The sequence below is a fragment of the Mirounga leonina genome, unplaced genomic scaffold (assembly GCF_011800145.1).
Source record: "Mirounga leonina isolate KUSES-001 unplaced genomic scaffold, KU_Mleo_1.0 Mir_129, whole genome shotgun sequence".
NCBI classification, from domain to species: Eukaryota; Metazoa; Chordata; class Mammalia; order Carnivora; family Phocidae; genus Mirounga; species Mirounga leonina.
The window spans coordinates 10,717,404-10,740,582 of record NW_023270323.1 but is presented as its reverse complement, the minus strand read 5'-3'; the positions used below and the strand labels follow the sequence as shown (position 1 = coordinate 10,740,582).

The 23,179-nt window shown below is 40.2% G+C and overlaps 1 protein-coding gene across 5 annotated transcripts in view; it reads right to left on the bottom strand.

Moving 5' to 3' along the window:
* The window catches only part of KLHL8 (kelch like family member 8), a 60,972-nt gene extending 53,419 nt beyond the window's left edge, over positions 1–7,553 (bottom strand). For 2 of the 5 annotated variants that reach the window (XM_035004576.1, XM_035004573.1), the window contains exon 1: positions 7,126–7,553. The gene's annotated coding sequence lies outside the window, so the exon portion shown is untranslated. The remainder of the gene's footprint in view (positions 1–7,125) is intronic. The other 3 variants (XM_035004575.1, XM_035004572.1, XM_035004574.1) reach the window with 3 other exon arrangements.
* Positions 7,554–23,179: the final 15,626 nt, after the last annotated feature.

Below are 23,179 nucleotides of genomic sequence, written 5' to 3'. Positions count from 1 at the left end.
GTTAAGCGCCTGCCTTCGGCTCAGGTCATGATCCCAGGGTCCTGGGATCGAGCCCTGCATCAGGCTCCCTTCTCTGTGGGGAGTCTGCTTCTCCCTCTCCCTCTGCCTTCTTCTCCCCCTGCTTGTGCTCTAATAAATAAATAAAATCTTTAAAAAAAAAAATCTTAAAAAAAAAAAGTAAGAGCAAGCGGAGTTTAGCCTGTAAGACCCTAGTTTTAGGTAAACACTGTTTACTTCTAAAATGTGAAAGTATTTTTTTTCTATTTAAAATTCCCTAAGCTGTTACCTTTATTTTTATATTTTTTAAAATATAAATTATATATTTTAAAAGATTTATTTTTTTAAAGATTTTATTTATTTATTTGAGTGAGAGAGAAATAACGAGGGGGGAGAGGGGCAGAGGGAGAGGGAAAAGCAGGGTCCCAGATGAGCAGGGGGCCTGACCTGGAGCTTGATCCCAGGACTCTGAGATCATGACCTGAGCCAAAGACAGAAGCTTAACCAACTGAGCCACCCAGGTGCCCCTAAAGATTTATTTATTTGAGGCAGAGAGAGAGAGACAGAGAGAGAGACAAAGAGAGAGCACCCGTGCATGCAGTGAGGAGGGGCAGAAGGGGAGGGGGAGGGAATCTCAAGCACACTCCCTGCTGAGCACAGTGCCCCAAGCAGGGCTCCATCCCACAATCCTCAGATCATGACCTGAGGCTAAATCAAGAGTCCAATGCTTAACTAACTAAGCCAGGTGCCCTGGTTGCCTTGATTTTTAGAGAAATCTGTTAGCCATATGTAACACAGGGCACACAAACTAGTGATTAATAGCAGACTTTAGGATCAGACAGCTTTGGGATTCTCTATTAGCTGTTAGCCTTGGACAAGTCACTTAAAATCACTCTGAGCCTCAGCTTTCTTGTAAGGTTCTTGTGAAGTTTAAATGAACTAATAATAGGGGTGCCTGGCTAGCTCTGTCAGAAGAGCATGCAACTCTTGATTTTGGGGTTGTGAGTTGGAGCCCCATGTCGGGTGTAGAGAGCACTTAAATTAATAAAACTTTTTTTTAAAAAAGTTTAAATGAAGTAATAATATATGAAGTATTTAACCCTATATCTAGTATACAATAAGCATTCAATAAATGATTATTACTTTTGTAATAATTTTACATTACTAATATAACATTACATATATTACTTAATATTACATTATTATAAATTTATTTTTTTTAAAGATGTATTTGACAGAGAGAGAGACAGTGAGAGAGGGAACATAAGCAGGGGGAGCAGGAGATGGAGAAGCAGGCTCCCCTTTGAGCAGGGAGCCGCAGGGCTCCATCCTAGGATGTGGAGATCATGACATGAGCCGAAGGCAGACACTTAACGACTGAGCCACCCACGTGCCTCATAAATTTACTTTTTTAAATTATGTGATCCTGAGTCCTTCGTCAGGAACACAATACTCCATTTTTTTCCAGCAAACAAATAAAATATGCTTTATAATGATCTACATTCAGATGCATTTTTCACTAAAGCAAAAGGTGAGGACTGGCTATATTACCCTAAGTATTCCTATTGTTTTGATTTTTTTTTTTTAATGACAACAGTCAGCTTTGTAGATAGCAGATAGGAGGGGCAGAAGAAGAGAGAGAGAGAAGATAGTTAGCACTATCTACTTACTAGCTGTATGACCTTGGTAAAGTTATATAACTTTTTATTAGCCTCCATTTCTTCACCTGTAAAAATGTGAAAATAACAGTACCAACTTTATAGGATTATTAGAATTAACTGAGTTAATAAATCGTCTGGCACATAAACTATATAGTAACTGTTATTATTTGAGTTAGATATTTAACATTTGTTCATTTCAGTCCTCAGACAACCTGAAGAGGTATTATTCCTATATTTACAGCTGTAGATAATAAGGTTCAGAGAAGCTAAGAAACCTACCCAAGGTCACCACTGATTAAGTGGCAATGCCCAGGACTCAACATAGGCTTGCCTGACTACAAGAAACTCTTACCACAAGGCTAAAGATGACATCAACTATATCTCTGTACGGTATATACAAAGGAATTTTAAGGACTCACATAGGGGTATTAATAATAATCTCCCCAGGCAGGAAACATTTTTGAATTTTTTAAAGTTCAAGGGTTAAGAGAATACACATAAAATCACGCATCTTCTTAAAATGATAGTCTTCCCATAAGTAAAATTTTTCCTGAAATGATTACTCTTTTTAACTTATGTCCAATTAACTTAACTCAAACGTTCATTATTAAAGTAATAAGCAATCCTCGGCACTAAAATAACTAAAGATGCAGCATAGTGACTTATCCTGTACACAGAAAGTACTATGCAAATGCTGGCATTCACCTCTACTTGATCTCTGAGATTTATATAAGACTCTCAGACTAATTTTGTAAGAAGCAAACCTAGAGAGCCAAACACACTTCTGCTTACTTTATTCCATAAATTCCCAAGTATTGATTTAGAACTTGAGCTTTGAAAAGCTTTCCCGTTCAAATGAAAACACTGACCAATATTAAAGGGGAAGAGTAAAAGACACCTCAAGGAAAAAGACCAAAAGACATTACTCCACTGCATAGGTTTATTCTTAAGTTTGCTGCATTACTTCATTCACCCCATACTCTTCAGGCCTTGTGAGTGCCTGGCCTGGTAACTGATCCAGAAGAGAAGCTGGCTTCACACTGTAAAGCCTCAGAGCTCAGCAACCTAATACTAACAAGAAACATACGGCAGTTTGATGTAGCTTATTTCCAAACTCTATTACAAGAATGAACCCAAACTTAGAACTCTAACCTAACTCTAAAATTCCCCAAAGGCAAATAAGATTAATCTTCAATGTTATAAAATTACAAATTATAATCTAATCTACTTAAGCAGATTGTGAATTTTTTTTCCAAACCAGAAATTCTGAAATTCAAAATAACCATTAATTAAGAATTAATAAAATATTACACTCTGTGCTATACAGGAAGAAATATAACAAATACACTATGTAAATGTCATTATCTAGTTTGGAAGACAAAATAATTTTCTTTAGCATTTGGTGTTCTGTTGAGAAAAGAAAAAATGTTCAAATTTTAAGTTAAGGAAACCAAATCATGTTTTAGCATTTCAAAGTAATATTCTAACATGCTGGATTGTATTAGGGTATCATTCCTTGCCAAGTATTCTATTGCCCATCAAGACGGGAGGGGAGGGGAAGAATGGACAGTATCTGCCTAACAATAATGGATCCATCAGTAGTGTCATCTCCACATATAAGCAGCAGCACCATTATTCATATGAGCACAGTATATCATAAATATCAACCTCTAGTTCTAGAAGAAAAACAGGCACTCGTGGTGGTTCAAAAATTACCTTTCAAAAAAAAAAAAACTAAACTAATATTAAAAATAATCTGCAAGGGGTGCCTGGATGGCTCAGTCAGCTAAATGTCCAACTCTTGATCTCAGCTCAGGTCTTGATTCTGAGTTTGAGTTTTTTTAACTTGGACTCCACAATGGGCGTGGAACTTACTTTAAAGATAATAATAATCTGCAAAACGTTTAGTAAAGAAGACTGCCTAGATAACTGATGCTAACAGTTCCTAGAACCTTTGCCAGGGGTTGTCCATGAACCCCCTTTGAACAGCTGTTGAAAGTTACAGGTCTTTTCCCCACAAAGTACAGATATACAGAGTTCAGACTCTTGTAAGACTACGGACACGCCCATAGATCTAGATTAAGAACCAGAAAGATGAAGTAGAAATTTTCCCAAGGCACCTTTGACTCTCTTTCATAATTTTACCCTTGACTCACAAGACCCAACTAAATCATTCATAACCAGACAATGAACTCTCATGTAAAGCCAGCCCTTAAAAAAAAAAAAAAAGTTTGATAGTATTTACTTAACCAGTATTCACCTGAAAATACACTGATAGCATTTTATTTTATTTTTTTTAAGGATTTTATTTATTTATTTGACAGAGAGAGCATAAGCAGGCAGAGCACGACACGGGGATCAATCCCAGGACCCTGGGATCATAACCTGAGCCAAAGGCAGATGCTTAACCGACTGAGCCACCCAGGCGCCCCAACTGACAGCATTTTAAAATACAGCATGTAACTAAGTGATATCAATAAACATTATAGTGTATTAATTTATAAAATGATTTTACATCATAATAACAATACTCTTATCTCCCTTTTATAGCTAACAAAATGGAGGTTCAGAAAATAACTTGCCCTGGTCACACAGCCAACAAATGGAGAGCTGGGATTCTAATTAAGTTGTCTAGTTCCAGAACTGAGCTTACTTAGTACATTATTATATCCTGATGCTGCCACAAAAACCCCTCAGAGAAAACAGATTTAAAAAAAAAAAGAAAGCTTAATAGGTCACATTCTATTGTAGATACATCTTGACATCAGTAAAGAAAAATTAGTGTATTTAAAATGTTTGATTTCCTCTTGCTTCATTGGTTAACATAAAACATGGTTTTCAGAAAAATAAATGGTCAAGCTAATGAGTTTTAGGACTGAAAAATAAGGATATTTTGTTATTCTATGAAGCATTCATTCTCATTCATCTCTTTAATTCTTAACATGCAATGTTAAGAATATTTTAGAATAATTAAAATCCTTAAAAAAATAAAATAAAATGCTATCAGTGTATTTTCAGGTGAATACTGGTTAAGTAAATACTATCAAACTTTTTTTTTTTTTAAGGGCTGGCTTTACATGAGAGTTCATTGTCTGGTTATGAATGATTTAGTTGGGTCTTGTGAGTCAGGGGTAAAATTACTAAGAATATTTTAGAATAATTAGAATTATTAAGAATAAAATTATTAAGAAAAAACTGAAAGTTTAAACATCCAATTCCTTTTAAAACACAAAAACTATTTGAAATTAACTTTTAGGATGTTCAAAATATTCCTTGTAGTCTTTTTTTAAGTAACAATACTTCCATTCTCTACAAATCAAAATTTCTTGATTTTTTTTTAAGTGTCATTTGTCTAAACCCATATGATATACAACACCCTACTGTAAACTATAAACTTTAGGTGATAATGATCTGTCAATGTAGATTCATTGATTTTAACAAATGTACCATTTCCATGTGGGAATTTTGATGGTGGGGGAGGCTGTACAGGCCTCTGTGGAGCCAGGCAGGGGGCATATGGAGGCAGAGGTACGGTACCTGGGAAATCTGTACCTTTCACTCAATTCTGCTATAAATATAAATAAATATAAACTCTATTTTGCAAAAGGGCTGGGGCGGATGTGTCAAAATTTACCTCATTTTCTTAACAAATGAGGAAATAATTGTCTTCTAAAAATTACCCTGTGAATTAAGCTTCCTGCCAGAATACAGAACGTGCATTACAGCATATATTATCATTTAAAAAACCATTAACAGTAATCTTATTAAATGCTAAAAGAAGGCGCCTGGGTGGCTCAGTTGGTTAAGCGACTGCCTTCGGCTCAGGTCATGGTCCCGGAGTCCCTGGATCGAGTCCCGCATCGCATCGGGCTCTTCTCGCATGGGGACTCGCAGGGAGTCTGCTTCTCCCTCTGACCCTCTCCCCTCTCATGCTGTTTCTCTCTCTCTCTCTCAAATAAATAAATAAAATCTTTAGAAAAAAAAAAAAAAAATGCTAAAAGAATTAGTTTTAAATGTTAATATGAAGCTAAGTGCACGTGTGAGTATAGTTATCTTAAGATTCCTTTTTATATTTTTGTTCATACTATTTGGTATTTTAGGGGACTAAAAGTCTGAAGTGGGTCACCAGTTGACTGACAAACTAAAGGGGGTGCCAGTGGGAGGAGGAAAAGCAGCAACCAATGAAAAATGCCACCGCCAAGCAGAAGTCCTCTGTTCTCCCAGGTCGACCCTCTCTGCCAGGGTCAGGATTCAAGGGAGATGGAGAAAGGGTTTCCTCATAGAGTCAGAATGAAGAACAGCAAGAGTCAAACAACTATTGACTTATATAACAGAAAAACAATGCAAAAAAGAAGAAGAAGAAAAGAAAAAGTGCAACTAGTAGATAAAATACTTGTGTCAACCCAGGTTTTTCAAGCAGCTTTCCCCAAAGTATCTTCCAAATGTGGTAACCACCCACAGGGATAACATTAGCATAAAGGGCCAAAAATAGTCATGTTATTAAAACAGATGAAAAGGAATACTGAGAAGGGTTCCATTTTCTACGAAAGTAGAACACTGCCCAGTGGGAATATACGTAGAATGCTTTTCACACCCAGGCGCGCAAACGCCACGACTGTGCAAATCCAGCAAAGGACAAGCCCCGGGCTAGAAAACTCCCAACTCTGTAGACAGATCGCCCAGCCTGAAGAAGCCACCAAGTTAACGAAGCCCAGAACTGAGTGGAAAGAAGAAACAGCCGGCTCTGGGGCGATAAAACGAACTCGGCCGAGCGGCTGCGCCTTCTGGAAGGGGCTGCAGTTGCTGGTGTCACACCAGGAGGCACTCTTCCACAGCGTCTCCACCACCGCGCGAGCCGCAAACCCCCAGTACCAGCAAACTCCGACTAGCAGCGAGCTCCGCGGAGAGGCAAGTCCCGACAGGCAGCGAGCCCCTCCGGCGGGTCAGTCCCGGACCGGCGACAAGCCCCCTGGCAGGCCAGTCCCGGGCGGGCTGCGAGTCCCCACGCCGCAGGGCCGGGAGACAGCCCACCTGCCGCGCGCGCCCACGGGCCGGCCGCCCTCCCCGGGCCCCCGAACCCGGCCGGCCGCGCCGCCTCCTGCTCATTCCTTGCACCCCACCAAACACCTGCCTGTCCCTCTCTTCCCGGAAAGACCGACCGAGAGGAGAGAGCCAAGGGGGCCACCGACGCGGCTGACAGAGCCGGAGGCTGGGGACCTCCTCCGGGAAATGCGACCCTGTGCCTCCCGCCAACGGGAGCGACAGAAAACGTGCAGCGGCTTAATGGGCCCCAAACCCTCTCAGCTGCGGAGTTTCAGTTACTGCTCGTAAGGCTGGAGTTTCCTCGAGCCGGAGGCGCAAGCCCGGGCGGCGTTACGATTTCGGGTTGGGGTAAGGGAAGGCTCGGCGTGAACCCACAGCACCGCACAAAGGGAGGAGAGGAGTGAGGGGGAATGAACGCAGTTACCTCGGTCCTCGGCTCGTCTCTCCGCTCGGTGTCTGCCGGCCTCGCCAAGGCTGCAGCTGCCCTGCCAGGCTCCCGCAACCCAGCGTTCCCCGCAGCACCCAGCCGCGCCGCACTGGACCCGCGTGAGCTCCCGACGGACGCGCGCCCTCCTGCGCGGCCCGCAGAGCCCCGCCTGGCGCCCGGCGTCCTCTCGGTTCAGCCCCGAGAGCGGCGGCCTCTGGGGCTGCGAGCGGAGCGCGCGCCGGAGCCTGCGCACTGCGCTCTGGGAGGTGTGGTTTATGGTTACCTCCTCCGGGTGCCCGTCCCCCCACGTCCTCGGGGGCGGTGAGAGAGTTCGGGGGCTCGCGGCGCTGTGCTGCCGGGGGGAGGTAGGGGACGTCCTCAAAACAGTTCTGGATAGGTTATTAATATCTCTGAAGTTATTCTTCACTTCGGAGGCCGTACAGAATTTAGTTTCTTTTTATATCCACCAACTCCCCTCCCGCGCGCGTTGAGTGTCCCTTGGGTTTCTATCTCTTTTTTAAAAATGGTGGGGGAGGGGGGAAGACTTCCGTTTTTATTCCTATGTCACTTTCTCCACATGTTCCCCAGAGGATATACACAGCAGCTCGTGTTTATAAATACAGACCCACAGTTTATAAACCTAAGGAAGCAGTTAATTGACCTAAGCAGACACTGGCAAAAACCATTGCAAATAAAAATGATGTTGAAATAAACCAATTTTTCAGTAAAGTCAGTGGAATGTAGAGGTGGGAGATTAAGAGAGAGCAAAGAAAATTTTTTAAAAGGATATTCTCCTAACACTGTGTCTTTTATTAGAACAATCTCAAGGTTTTACAACCCCAGGAATCTATGTCAGAATAAATTCAGCCCTAGGTACATTTATGAATGTTAACGCATAGGTTTGTATTGATTTTGCTCGAAAAAGAGCTTTTTAAAAAGTAGTAGCATCTTATGTAAAAACCCCAAAATGACTACTTGAATTTGAAGTTTCATTTCTAAAAAACATCACCTTTTTTACATAAAAGAAATTGAAATAATCCTTAATATTTCGAATATTCCTCTTCAGAGCATTGTATTTTGCAAATTTGATGTCAGTGCCCTTAGAAAAATAGAACAAGACCAGTTTTAAAGTATACACACCCACACAATTATAAAATTCGTCTGGAAGCATGATGCAATACAATATATATTTAATAAAAGCATGTTCTAATAGAATTTTTTATATAATATGAACTTTTTTTTTTAAAGATTTATTTGCGAGAGAGAACGAGAGACAGAGAGCAGGAGAGGGAGAGGGAGAAGCAGATCCCCCGCTGAGCGGGGAGCCCGATGCGATGCGGGACTCGATCCGGGACTCGATCCGGGACTCGATCCGGGACTCGATCCGGGACTCCAGGATCATGACCTGAGCCGAAGGCAGTCGCTTAACCGACTGAGCCACCCAGGCGCCCCGAACTTTTCTTTTTAATCAGGTGTACTATGTCTCCTAAAAAATGCTCTATAGGGGTGCCTGGCTGGCTCAGTTGGTAGAGTATGTGATTCTTGACCTCAGGGTCATGAGTTCAAGCCCCATGTTGGGCCTAGAGTTTATTTAAAAAAAAAATAAAATGAAATAAAAAATGCTTATAGAGGGGCGCCTGGGTGGCTCAGTCCTTAAGCGTCTGCCTTCGGCTCAGGTCATGATCCCAGGGTCCTGGGATCGAGCCCCGCATCGGGCTCCCTGCTCAGCGGGAAGCCTGCTTCTCCCTCTTCCCCTCCCCCTGCTTGTGTTCCCCCTCTCGCTGTGTCTCTCTCTGTCAAATAAATAAATCTTAAAAAAAAAAAATGCTTATAGAGCAGAGTGGCCTTTTTTTTTTTTAAGATTTTATTTATTTATTTGACAGAGAGAGACACAGCGAGAGGGAACACAAGCAGGGGGAGGGGCTCAGGTCATGATCCCGAGGTCCTGGGATCGAGCCCCACATTGGGCTCCCTGCTCCGCGGGGAGTCTGCTTCTCTCTCCCCTTCTCCCTCTGTGTGTGGGCTCTCTCTCTCTAGTTCTCACTCTCTCTCAAATAAATAATATCTTTAAAAAAATAAATAAAATGTAATATGTCCACAGAAATGCTCTTAATTATTTTAAAAAATATATATCTCTCAAAACAAGATATGTCTTTGATGGGATTCAGGACATTCTACCCCCACAGTTAGCATGTTGGCATATTGAATAAAGCTGAAGGAATTTGAGAAAAACGGCAGAAGGAGGAAGGTCACTCTGCAGCTCACCCTCTCACCCTTCTTACCTGAAACAGTCAATAAAACTGCCATGTAGGGACACTGGGTGGATCAGTTGGTTAAGTATCTACCTTCAGGTCAGATCATGATCCTGGGGTCCTGGGATGAGTCCTGCATCGGGCTCCTTGCTCAGCGGGGAGCCTGTTTCTCCCTCTGCCTGCCATCCCCCCTGCTTGTGCTTTCTCTCTCTCCCTGACAAATAAAATCTTAAAAAAAAAAAAAAAACCTGCCATGTAAAAATGTACCAAGAGGAAAGACATTTTTATCACCAGAAATGGAATTTAGGGCCAAGAAATCTATATAAACAAACCTTGTTAAACTTACCCTTATCTTCCTAGTTATTTCACTGTTTAGTACCCCCAGCCCAAATCCCTTTGTCTTGTCAATTTGTCACAAATTTATTACTTCTTTGTCTAAAAGGTATGAAAGCTTCCTACTCTGGTCACTTCTTCAGGTCTTCATTGGGAAAATGCCCATGTACGTGTAAAAGTTCAATAAAATGTGTATACTTTTCTCCTGTTCATCTGTTTTTATCAGTTTCATCTTCAGACCCAGCCAGGGATCCTGGAAGGGTCAAGGAAAACTTTTTCCTCCCTAACCTCAACTGAAAGAAAAGAACACATATTTCCTAAATCTGACAAGGATTATATTCTTAGCTTTTACTGATTCCTTTCTAGCTCCATTTCGAATAAACAGCGCTGGCCTTAGTAAGTGAAGATCTTTCTTCCCTTCCCTAAATCTCACAAAGCCCCATAAATTAAAACTGGAAAAGGTCTGATATCTGTTGACTCATTGTGTGATGTACTTTGGTCTGAATAAATCAGTATTTTAACCTTAATTGACATTTGCATTTTAAGCTAAAATAGAAGGCATCTTTATCTCTAATCCTGAAATAAAAGGCTTTATAATCTCCAAAAGAATTTCAGATGTGGCCTGCGGAGGGATTTAGGAAGATTAATGAAGAGGACAATTTTTATCTTCATTTGCAGTGGAGGCACAGATTCGCAGCCAGAGAGACTGCCAGAATAGAACTTCCTTGAAGACCCTGAACACTACTAGCAAGACCACCTCTCCCTGTCCAAGTCAGAGTCACTGGCTTGCGCTTTCTTGCCCCTCCTCCACCTTTATCTTATCACCCTCTGGCACGACCAAACTTTACTGAAGTGCTTCAGCTTCCCTTTAACAACTACCACTTCCTGCCTTCTGCCCCACAACACACCGGATGCCTACATTTTCTGGCCTTCGTCTAGCGGCCCAGCTTATGCTATTTTAGTCAATTTATGACCGTTCTAATATCCATTACCCTTGCCAATAATCTGACATAGCTATCTCTAAACCTTTGCTAACATTTTCCATTGTGGTCTCTGAAATACTTGCATTTCCCTAATTTCCTTCTGGACCTTTGTAATTGCTGTGCCTTCTCTCTCTTTGCCTGACTCCTACTCAACATCCAATATTAACTTAGATACTGTTTTCATGAGGAAGTCTTCCCTGGTTATGGTGCCCTCTCCCCAATTCTGGGTTAGTTCCTTACAGTTATGTTCACACTGCAACAACCTATTTTTGCCCCAAAGGTAGCACTTACCAGTGAGCATTTTAATTAGTTATCTACCTCTTTCATTTATCTGAAAGACTCTTAAGTAGAAAGTAGGAGCATAGTACTTGATATATAGTAGCTGTTTTAAACACTCTAGCAATAAATGAATGCATATCAACTAAGTGTCATAAAGAAGGTTTGAGCAAATATTTTCTGTAAAGGGCCAAATAGTAAATATTTAAGGCTTGCAGACTCTAAGACCCTGTCACAACTATACAACTCTGCTTCCTAAAGGACAATAGCTAATTCCCACTGGTGGCTTCAGGATATCTCTAAAAGACAGAATTTGAGTTAAAAAAAAAAAAAAAAAAGAGTGGAAGCAGTGGGGTACAGCTCTAGGCTAGAGAACATTACTTGAGAATATATTTACACAGTAGATCCATAGTTCTTGTTTAGAGTGATAAGTATTTTGGGTAGTTTGGGGTGGGTCAGTGGATATAGCTAAAACAGAAAGTATCCTTGGTATGGCCACTGCTCGTTCAATTTGTGCACTAAATTTTTCTTTTTGAAAATTACTTGTGTTTGTGAGTTTTTACAATTTATAATTTAATCTGAGTTTCCCCCCATATTTAACATTTCACTTTTGTTACTCCATCCTGCGCAGGTCAAATCACTTTCCATTTCCTGTGAACTTGCCTACACATGGTGGAGCTTTCAGCTGCATATCTGGGAGCTGTGGAATTCTCTCCAGAGCAATCCGTGAAGTGACAGGACGAGAGCAATTTGCCTCCATCCCTACCCGACTCTGTAAGTATTGTCACTTTAGTCACCAGAAAAACATATTTAGAGAAACTCTGTTTTCCAACATCTGGGTTTGAAATACTTGTAATACACTTCTGAGCAAAACTGTATCCATATACGTGGTAGAAACTGACACAGAGAAACAAATGCAATTGTGTTTCAATTCTGACATGCATTCCAAATGTATGATCTATATGAAAAGCACTTGTTTTGGGGTGCCTGGCTGGCTCAGTCAGAAGAGTGTGAAACTCTTGATCTTGGGGTCATGAGTTCAAGCCCCATGTTGGGTATAGAGATTACTAAAGAGATAAATAAAAATATAAATTAAAAAAAAGAAAAGTACTTGTTTCATTAAAGATATAGATCTATATTACATTAGACTTCTGATAACATCTTCACAGCGTCATAACAGAATCTATCTCTGAAAAGTTTATTTTTTTAAATATTAATGTAAATTAAAATAAATGCAGCATGGCAGATACTGTTAAGTGTTTACACAGTATCTTCTTGCCTTCTTTGTGAATAAGAGAACTCCAGGTTTTTTGAGGGGTGGCTATGTACCTAGCTAACAGATTACCTTTCAGCCTCTCTGACAAAGTAAGTTCTATTCATTAGATCCAAGTACAGGTGTTGCATGGAGTTTTGGGGATGGCTGCTTAAAGGGAATTGATTCCGCTGGGAGGATCCTCTCATCCTTCCCTCACCCTGGAAGTCATAGCTTGTGTTTTAGCAGCCATCTTGGACCAAGAGGTTATTTGAGTCATGGATAGGATGATGAAAGAAGGACAGAAGGAGCCTGAGTCCCTGCTGACCATCAAACCACCAAAACAATCTCACTACAGGCCTCGAGGGGTGAGAATTTCCAGTTGCAAAAAGATTTTATAATGTCTCTATCTGATAAACAAAATGTGGCTGCTTCCAAACTTTGGAACGGGCACAGTGGCCTGCCCGGGCTTGCAGGCTTTCTTTCCTTATTAATTAGCGATTTAGGACTGCTTTTTCACTGGGTCAGCGGAGAAAGATGGTACAGTAGTCAGGAGCCAAGAAGAGATCAGCAGATGAAAACCACTGATAAAAAATGATCAAGGTTGGGGCGCCTGGGTGGCTCAGTTGGTTAAGCGACTGCCTTCGGCTCAGGTCATGATCCTGGAGTCCCGGGATCGAGTCCCGCATCGGGCTCCCTGCTCAGCGGGGAGCCTGCCTCTCCCTCTGACCCTCCCCCCTCTCATGTGCTCTCTCTCATTCTCTCTCTCTCAAATAAATAAATAAAATCTTTAAAAAAAAAATGATCAAGGTTGAGTAATCAGGCAGAATATGTGAATTTACTTCACCAGGCCTTGACCATTTTTCATAGAAACTTTAAGACCACACTTTGAGGTTATCACATTGCAACCTTTTGCGGAAGATGTAACTCTTTCCCCTAAGTAGTTACTGGCTGTCCTGTAGCCATCATCTAGAACTTGTGCACCCATAATCCTTACACAGATGATCCAGAAAGTAGCTCAAATTTCAGATCCTTTTTGAAAGTGATTCTCTTTGGGAGTTTGTAAGTCAACACTGAACAAGAAAAATTGTTATGAGTTCATTTATTTATTTATTTATTTTAAAGATTTTATTTATTTATTCATGAGAGACAGAGAGAGAGGCAGAGGGAGAAGCAGGCTCCCAAGGAGCAGGGAGCCCGATGCGGGACTCGATCCCAGGACGCTGGGATCATGACCTGAGCCGAAGGCAGACGCTTAACCATCTGAGCCACCCAGGCGCCCGAGTTCATTTATTTTTTAAGGAAGCAGAATCAGAAGTAAAACTTTCAGCCAATTTCCTCAGAGGCAAACTGGATTACTAGAATAGAATAGCCTGTTGTTCAGCCTGTTTGGATGGTTTCAGTTGCTACTTTTACCATCAGCTGAAGCTTGGATCATAGAAGACCAGAGGGTAATTGGATATGTGCCTACCTGGTGGAGGTACCCACAAAAAGACTTCCTTTATGCTCACAACTGTTGAGCAGAAAACAGATGAGGCCTAAGAGAGCTCAGAATAGAGAACATGTGATGCATGCTCATTGGCAAGCAGCCATTTACACATCAGTCAAGAATGTTTACACTTCACTCAGAGTATTGTCCTCAGATCTGTAGTATCATTTTTCTTTGGAAAAAAATTAAAAGGAAAATGTCCATCTTACCTGCCTCTACTTCTCAACATGAACTCCTTCCTCAAGCTCTGTCAAACATTTCACTCTTCTCAATGGAGCCCCTTACCATCCTTTCAATCAGGCAGCTGACAGAAAACTTGCGGTACATTTGAGGAGCAATATGAGGAGAATTTGATAAAGGTATGGATAGGCTCTAGGAAAGGCTCCTAGGAACAGTGCAGTATCCCTGAGTTAGTAAAAGAATAGTTACTAGAAGGTGGAGAGGAGAGAAGGCCTCCTGACTATAATAAAGACTTCCTAAAGGAAAGCAGGTAGCTTGAGGTGACCCTGAGAGAAGGAAGTTGGGATAGAAATACCCCAAACTTTCTCTCCTTCTCTTTGACCTCAAGTGACAGCCCCTGCTAAAGGCAGCTGCTGGAAGCCAGAGGACAAGGAAGTCTGTTAATTTTGTTCATAAAGGTCAGCTTTTCTGGCACAAAGCAGGATAGAGACAACTGGAAGATACTCAGCACACCTGCTATTACGTTTTTGTTCATGCTGGGCTTATTACCCAGAATGCTGTCATTCTCAATTGTAATATAATCCTCTGGTCTGGTCTATGATTCAGTGTATGACCTACTTTTAAATGTGGAAATGCCTCTCTCCTCAGCATTTTATCTGTATCACTCGCATGGACACTGAACTATATACATCCTTTATTATCACTTTAAAGTTTCTCATGTATATACATATTCCATTCTATTGTAAGCTCTGTGAAACAAAATTTATGAATTACACTTCTTTTCTATTTCCATAGCATCGAACACAGTGTTCAACATAGAGCAGTTAACACAAACTGTAATCTTCTTAATCCTCTCCCTCTTTTTATCATCACACCCTACCTACTCCTTCATATTATACCTTCATATTATTATGTGGACATTCAATGGTGGAAAAATCAGTCAGCATTGGAAAACACAAGACCTCCAGATGTTAGGATTTTTACACAAGTGTGTCAGTAGGGGTGTTTCCTCAAGTTGGGCAGTGAACCCGCAGGTGGAACCTAGGCTTCTACATGTAGACATCTGTGACTCTTCACCTGAGGGGTTTTTTGTCTGCTTGATTACCCAAAGGCCGGGAAGGCTAGAAGTGCTGGGAAATTAGCTGTCTTCCCTCTCTCTCACAGGCAGCTCTCCAACAGTGAACTGAGGCAGTTGGTGACTAAAAATCACAGCAAACTCACCCACGTGATAAGGGGCAACTCTGAGGTACCTTCTACAGGGTTTCCCAGAATTCCTGAGGGGACTGAACCCAGTTGCCCACAGCGGTAAATTGCATGATAACACACCTTTAATAGCTTCCTTCTCTTTTCTTTTTCATTCCATCTTTCTGCTGCTAATGCTACTTGGAATTATCTCCCAAATGAAATAAATTTTTTTAAAGATTTTATTTATTTATTTGAGAGAGAGAATGAGATAGAGAGCATGAGAGGGGGGAGGGTCAGAGAGAGAGGCAGACTCCCTGCTGAGCAGGGAGCCCGATGTGGGACTCGATCCTGGGACTCCAGGATCATGACCAGAGCCGAAGGCAGTCGCTTAACCAACTGAGCCACCCAGGCGCCCCCAAATGAAATAATTCTGACTTAAATTCTGATCTTCAGGTTCACTTCTAGGGTAGAATGATAAGATATAACAATGATAGTCAACTTACTCGTGGCAGGAATATACAAAGGATGTGCTTTGTTTGATATAAATTCTCTACCTTGATATTTTCCTTTCCTTTGCTTTCATGGTATCTAAACATATTTTTGAACCACCAGAGGAAAATTACAAACACATTTTTTAAAACAAAAAGTAAATGTTAGTGTTATTTTATGTTACTATAAAAGCAACATATGCTTATTGCTGAAAATTTGAAAATAAAAATAACATCACTATTCTAAAATAGCAACTGTTAATGTCTTGCTGTGTATCCTTTGAACCATTTTCTTTATATGAATTAATGTTTTTTAATTGTTTTTTTCTCACTTGATAATATATACTGAGTAACTTGTCAAAAAGTATTTATAGGGGTGCCTGGTGGCTCAGTCAGTTAAGCATCTACCTTTGGCTCAGGTCATGATCCCGGGGTCCTGGGATTGAGCCCCCATTGGGCTCTTCCTTAGCAGGGAACCTGCTTCTCCCTCTGCCTGCCCCTCCTCCTGCTTATGCTCACGCTCTCTCTCTGTCAAATAAATAAATCTTTTTTAAAAAGTATTTATATTTAACAACATTGAAAAATTATTGTAGACTGTTTCACTATATGGATTTACTATTATTATCCCTTTTAAAAAAATTTTTTTAAAGATCTACTTACTTATTTGAGAGACAACTCTATCAATTGACAACTCTATCAATTCTATTTTCTTTGTATAGTCCTTGCCAATATTTAATTTTATTTCCTTGATTAATAATAAGGACAGGGCGCCTGGGTGGCTCAGTTGGTTAAGCGACTGCCTTCGGCTCAGGTCATGATCCTGGAATCCCTGGATCGAGTCCCGCATCGGGCTCCCTGCTTGGCAGGGAGTCTGCTTCTCCCTCTGACCCTCCCCCCTCTCATGTGCTCTCTCTAATTCTCTCTCTCTCACATTAAAAAAAAAAAAATCTTTAAAAAAAATAATAAGGATGAACCGGCGCCTGGGTCGCTCAGTCGGTTAAATGTCGGCCTTCCGCTCAGGTCATGATCCTGGGGCCCTGGGATCAAATCCCACGTCAGGCTTCCTGCTCAATGGGGAGTCTGCCTCTCCCTCTGCCCCTCCCCCTGGCTTGTGCTTTCATTCGTGCTTGCGCGTGCTCTCTCTCTCTCTCTCACAAAAATAAATAAATAAATCTTTAAAAAAAATAAGAAGAATGAACTTTTAATATTCCCGGGTTGAGCTTTTTATAACTTTTTAAGAAACACTTTCCTGGGGGAACCCTCCTACACTATTGGTGGGAATGCAAGCTGGTGCAGCCACTCTGGAAAACAGTATGGAGGTTCCTCAAAAAGGTGAAAATAGAGCTACCCTATGACCCAGCAATTGCACTACTGGGTCTTTACCCCAAAGATACAAATGTAGTGATCTGAAGGGGCACCTGCACCCCAATGTTTATAACACCAATGTCCACAATAACCAAACTATGGAAAGAGCCCAGATGTCCATCGACAGATGAATGGATAAAGAAGATGTGGTACATATATATAATGGAATATTATGCAGCCATCAAAAAATGAAATCTTGCCATTTGCAATGACGTGGATGGAACTAGAGGATATTATGCTAAACAAAATAAGTCAATCAGAGAAAGACAATTATCATATGATCTCACTGACATGTGGAATTTGAGAAACAAGGCAGAGGTTCATAGGGGAAGAGAGGAAAAATGAAACAAGAAGAAACCAGAGAGGGAGGCAAACCATAAGAGACTCTTAATCTCAGGAAACAAACTGAGGGTTGCTGGAGTGGAGGGGGTGGGAGGGATGGGGTGGTTGGGTGACAGACATTGGGGAGGGTATGTGCTATGGTGAACGCTGTGTATTGTGTAAGACTGATGAATCACAGACCTGTACCCCTGAAACAAATAATACATTATATGTTAATTAAAAAAAAAAAAAAGAATGTGAGCCCAGTGATATCAAATGCTCTGATACTGGATATTTATATAAAATGTCACCCACAACAAAAAAAAAAGAAAGAAAGAAACACTTTCCTAGTCCTGAAACATAAAGATATTTTTTTCTAAAGCTTTTGAGGTTTACATTAGTCTGCCTGGAAGTGATTTTTATTTTATTATTTTTTTAAGAGTTTATTTATTTGACAGAGAGAGCACAGAGGGAGAGTGAGAGGGAGAAACAGATTCCCCACTGAGCAGACAGCCCAATGCAGGGCTAGATCCCAGGACCCTGAGATCATGACCTGAGCCAAAGGCAGACACTTAACCGACTGAGCCATGCAGGGGCACCTGGAAGTGATTTTTTATAAATGAAATTTTTTTTTTTTAAAGATTTTATTTATTTATTTGACAGAGAAAGACACAGCGAGAGAGGGAACACAAACGAGAGAGGGAACACAAACGAGAGAGGGAACACAAATGGGGAGCGGGAGAGGGAGAAGCAGACTCCCCGCCGAACAGGGAGCCCGATGCGGGACTCGATCCCGGGACTCCAGGATCATGACCTGAGCCGAAGGCAGTCGCTTAACCAACTGAGCCACCCAGGCGCCCCTAAATGAAATTTTTTTATCATCATAGCCAGCCTGTAGAAGATACTCAGTGTTTTAACATCTCTTTTTTCATTGTTTAATTTATTATCTTATTTATTTGTTTTTTTAAGTAGGCTCCACACCCAGTGTGGAGCCCAATGTGGAGCTCAAACTCAGGACCCTGAGATCAAGATCTGAGCCAAGATCAAGTGTCAGACGCCTAACCAACTGAGCCACCCAGGTGCTCCTGATTTATTATCTTAAATAAATATATTTTTAAATGTTTATTTCAAACTATATGGATATTTTAGAAGCATTCCACAATGCATTATTTGTCATTGTTTAGACATTGCTTAAACTACCAAAAACACAGGCTAGCCAACAATTTGCTGCAATCAGCATTCAACTCTTGGATGGATCAGTATGTTTACATTTAGACTGGGGTGAGTTTTGGGTCCATATTGTAGATATAAAGCTATTTTTAAGGATTTGACCTACTAAATGAAGAAAATATAAAAATATTCTTCCTGTCGGGGTGCCTGGGTGGCTCAGTCGTTAAGCGTCTGCCTTCGGCTCAGGTCATGATCCCAGGGTCCTGGAATCGAGCCCCGCATCGGGCTCCCTGCTCTGCGGGAAGCCTGTTTCTCCCTCTAACTCTCCCCCTGCTTGTGTTCCCTCTCTCAGTGTCTCTCTCTGTCAAATAAATAAATAAAATCTTTAAAAAAAAAAATTCTTCCTGTCCATTTACAATAGCCAAATTATGGAAGCAGCCCAAGTGTCCATCAACAGATGAATGGATAAAGAAGATGTTTTATACACACACACACACACACACACAAAGGAATATTAGTCAGCCATAAAAAAAAAAATGAAATCTTGTCATTTGCAACAACATGCATGGATCTAGAGGGTATAATGCTAAGTGAAATAGATCAGTACAAGAAAGACAAATACCATGTAATTTCACTCATATGTGTAATTTAAGAAACAAAACAAACAAAGAAAAAAAGGACAAACCAAAAAACAGACTCTTAAATACAGAGAACTAAGTGATGGTTACCAGAGGAGAGGGGCGGAGAATGGGTGAAATAGGTGAAGGGGAATAAGAATACATTTATTGTGATGAGCACTGAGTAATGTATGGAATTGTTGAATCACTATATTATACACCTGAAAGTAATACAACAGTGTGTCTATACTAGAATTTTAAAAAAATATAAATAAATAACTAAATAGAAAGGGAGATACAAAAGTATAGAGTATAATCCCTACCTTATAAAAACAAACATGTTTGTCTATGCGGAGGAATTCTGGTTATAAGGCACAGTGAACAGTGGTTATCCCTAGTGATGAGATTGTGACGCACAGAGCATATTGTCATTAAAAAGTACTGTTTTGCCAGGAAAAAAAAAATGTTTGTATATGTGTCATCCTTTGAGATGAATTGGACAAGCTGAACCTTTGGAAGGGGTGGGGGGAAAAGCATGGTTGTTATCATTTAATCATCATCTATCACGATCTCTAACTATAGCAAATCAAGCATTAAAAATTATATTCTATACTTCATAATAAATATTTAAATATTACCTTAATTGAATGTGGAGATGTATGATGCAATACAGTCTCTCTCTTCGAGTTGTTCACACCCTACCAGCTTCTAATGTACCCCTAGGGAAAAGTCCGAGACCCATTCAATGACTTCGCACCAGAATTAAGCCAAAATTTGTCTTTGGGATAGGTGGAGTGGGAGGAAGTGAGGCGCCATAGTTTGCGGCTGTAAAGCGCTTGGAGCTCCCTCTGCTGGAATATATTAGTAAAGGAGCAGCCGCAAGGGAACATTCCACCTTCAAGGTGAAGGGAATGCAAACAAAAAGGAAACAAACGGCTCTCTCAGAGTTACTTTGATACCAGGGTCAAGGGAAAGCTTAAAACAACAGCAGTCTCTCTTCTAGGGTTTTTGGTAAAATGTGCCACTTTTCCTTCTACTTTAGGAATATTTGCCTTCTAGTAGGAAAAAAACATGAACTTGATTTGTTAATAGATACCTTACGGGAGTGTAGCCTCAGAAGGGCATAGCATCATTTTAGCAGGCTGATGACAGAAAATGTACCCTAAATAAATGTAAATGCAATTTAATATTTAAATGAAAGCTAAGACTTTTTTGGGTAACTTTCGGGAATTCATTTAAATTCTCTGTACTATACCTCCCTAATTTTAAAGTGAGGATGATAATATCAATCCCAACCACTTTGATAATGGGAGAGTAAATGAGAAGACCACAGAGGCTAAACGAACTTCCAAAGTGCCACCTATTCTCATGGCTGAAATCCCAGTGCTGGCTGGTAGCCATGTTCCAGATGAATACAGTGCTGAGTCCCAGGCACTGCGTCAGGCCCTGGTGATGAATAAAGCATGCTTCTCAACCTCCCAGAACTCACAGTCTTACAGTCTACTGGGGAAGACACTGGAACACACATAATAACATTAACACATGGCAAATCCTATAAAATAAGGCAGAATTGGAAAATTATGGGAACACATGATTTTCTGGAAGATCAGAAAAGGCTTCAAAAAGAAGTTGTATTTGCACTGGGACTTGAGGGGTGAGGTACTTGCCAGTACATTTTTCTTTCTTAAAGTTGTTTATTTAGCTGTTCTCAGGAGAAACTCTCTTCAAAAAAAAGTTTGTTTTTTAAAACATAATTAGGAGAACTGAAAGTTAGCTTAGTTCTAGTTTCTTTCATTGGCAGGCCTAACAAACAACACAGCGGTGCAACCACTGGTTAAATAAACCATTAGACTGAGATAGATCTATCAGCACCGACATAAAGAAAACGTTGGCTGATTGATAGGGTGAAACTAATAGATTGTATTATTTATCTTCTAATTCTGAAAATAATGTCAGGCTTGACAGCTTTTAGTTGGTATATTGAAGATAATAAAACAAATTTAACATTGATACGGTTAATGAGTTCTGCTTTTGCTCCTCTTGCAGAAACACAAATCTGTGTCCTATTAATAATAATTTTTAGCTCCTCAGATGCTAAGCATTACATCTTATATGCCATGCATTTAGTCCTGAATGATTTCTCAACAAGCGTGTTTTTAGGTAAGCAGGAAAAAAAAATGTATAGCTGCCAATTGCCTATATGGGAAAAAGAAAAAGAGCTTAAATCAGTAACCTAACTGAATACATTAAAGAACTAGAAAACAAAGAGAAAATTAAACTGAAAGTAAGTAAACGAAAAGAAATAATAAGTGGGTGGAAATATATGAACTAGAGAATATAAAAACAAAAGAGAAAATCAAAGAAACCTAAAGGTTTTTTGAAAAGTAGTAACAGGATGACAAAGATTTAGCAAGACTGACCAAGATAAAAAGAAGGAAGACTAAAATTACTAAAATCACAAGTGAAAGCAGGGTAATTACTACCAACCTTAAAGAAATAAAAAGGATTACAAAGGAATACTATAAACAATTAAATGTCAATTATAGGTCTAGATAACCTACATGAATGAAGAGATTCCTATAGGGGTCCCAATTTCCCAATTCATTTTATGAGGTTAGTCACTCCAGTACCAACAAAGACATCACAAGAGAAGAAAACTATAGATCAATATCCCTTATGAATACAGATACAAAATCCTCAACAAAATACTGGTGAACTGAATCCAGCATCATATTTAAAAGATCATACACCAGGGTACCTGGGCAGCTCAGTTAGTTAAGCATCCCACTCTTGGTTTTGACTCAGGTCACAATCTCAGGGTCATGAGATCAAGCCCCATGTCACACTTTCTCTCTCTAAAATAAGATAAATAAATAAAACCTTTTTTAAAAAAGATTGTACACCATGACTAAGTGGGATTTATCTCAGGAATGTGAGTATAGTTCAACATATGAAAACCAATCAATTTAATATATCATATTAAAGAGTGAAAGGGAAAAAAACCACATGATCATGTCAATAGATGCAGAACAAGACACTTGAGAGAACCTAACAACATTTTATAATAAAAAAATACACGACAAACTAGAAATAGAGGAGAACTTCCTCATCTTGACAAAGGGTATCTATGGAAAACCCATAGCTAACACTATGCTTTTTTTAAAAAAAGATTTATTTAGTTATTTGAGAGAGACAGTGAGTGGGGGAGGGGCACAGGGAGAAGGAGAGAATCTCAAGCAGACTCCCAGCTAAGCATGGAGACTGACATAGGGCTGGATCCCATAACCCTAAGGTCACAACCAGAACCAAAACCAATAGTGAGCCGCTCAACCAACTGAGCCACCCAAGTACTCCCTAATATCATACTTAATAGTGAAAGACTAACAGCTTTCCCTTAAGATTAAGAACAACAAGGATGCTCCACCCTGCTACTTCTATTCAACATTGTACTAGAGGTGTACCCAGGGTAATTAACCAAGAAAAAGAGATAAAATGCATTCATATTGGAAAGCAAGAAGTAAAAGTTACTCTATTCATGGATAACATAATTTTATACATAGAAAAACTTAAGGAACCCACATACACATGCAAAAACTATTAGAGCTAATAAATGAGTTAATTATGTTTGCAGGGTACAAGATCAATACACAAAAATTAGTTTTATTTCTATACAGTAGCAATGATTAGTCTGAAAATGAAATTAAGAAGACAATTCCATTTATAATAACCTTTATCACATGACACAGCAATTCCACTCCTAGGTATTTACCCAAGAGGACTGAAAACTTATGTCCACACAAAAATTTGTATATGATTATCCATAACAGCATTATTCATAATAGCCCCAAAGTGGAAACAATGTAAATGTCCATCAACTGATGAATGGATAAACAAAATGTGGTATGTCTATACAATGGAGTATCATTTAGGCATAAAAAGAAATGAAGTACTGATGATACATGCTACAACACCTTGAAAATACTATGGTGGGCGCCTGGGTGGCTCAGTCGTTAAGCGTCTGCCATCGGCTCAGGTCATGATCCCAGGATCCTGGGATCGAGCCCCACATGGGGCTCCCTGCTCGGCGGGAAGCCTGCTTCTCCCTCTCCCACTCCCCCTGCTTGTGTTCCTGCTCTCGCT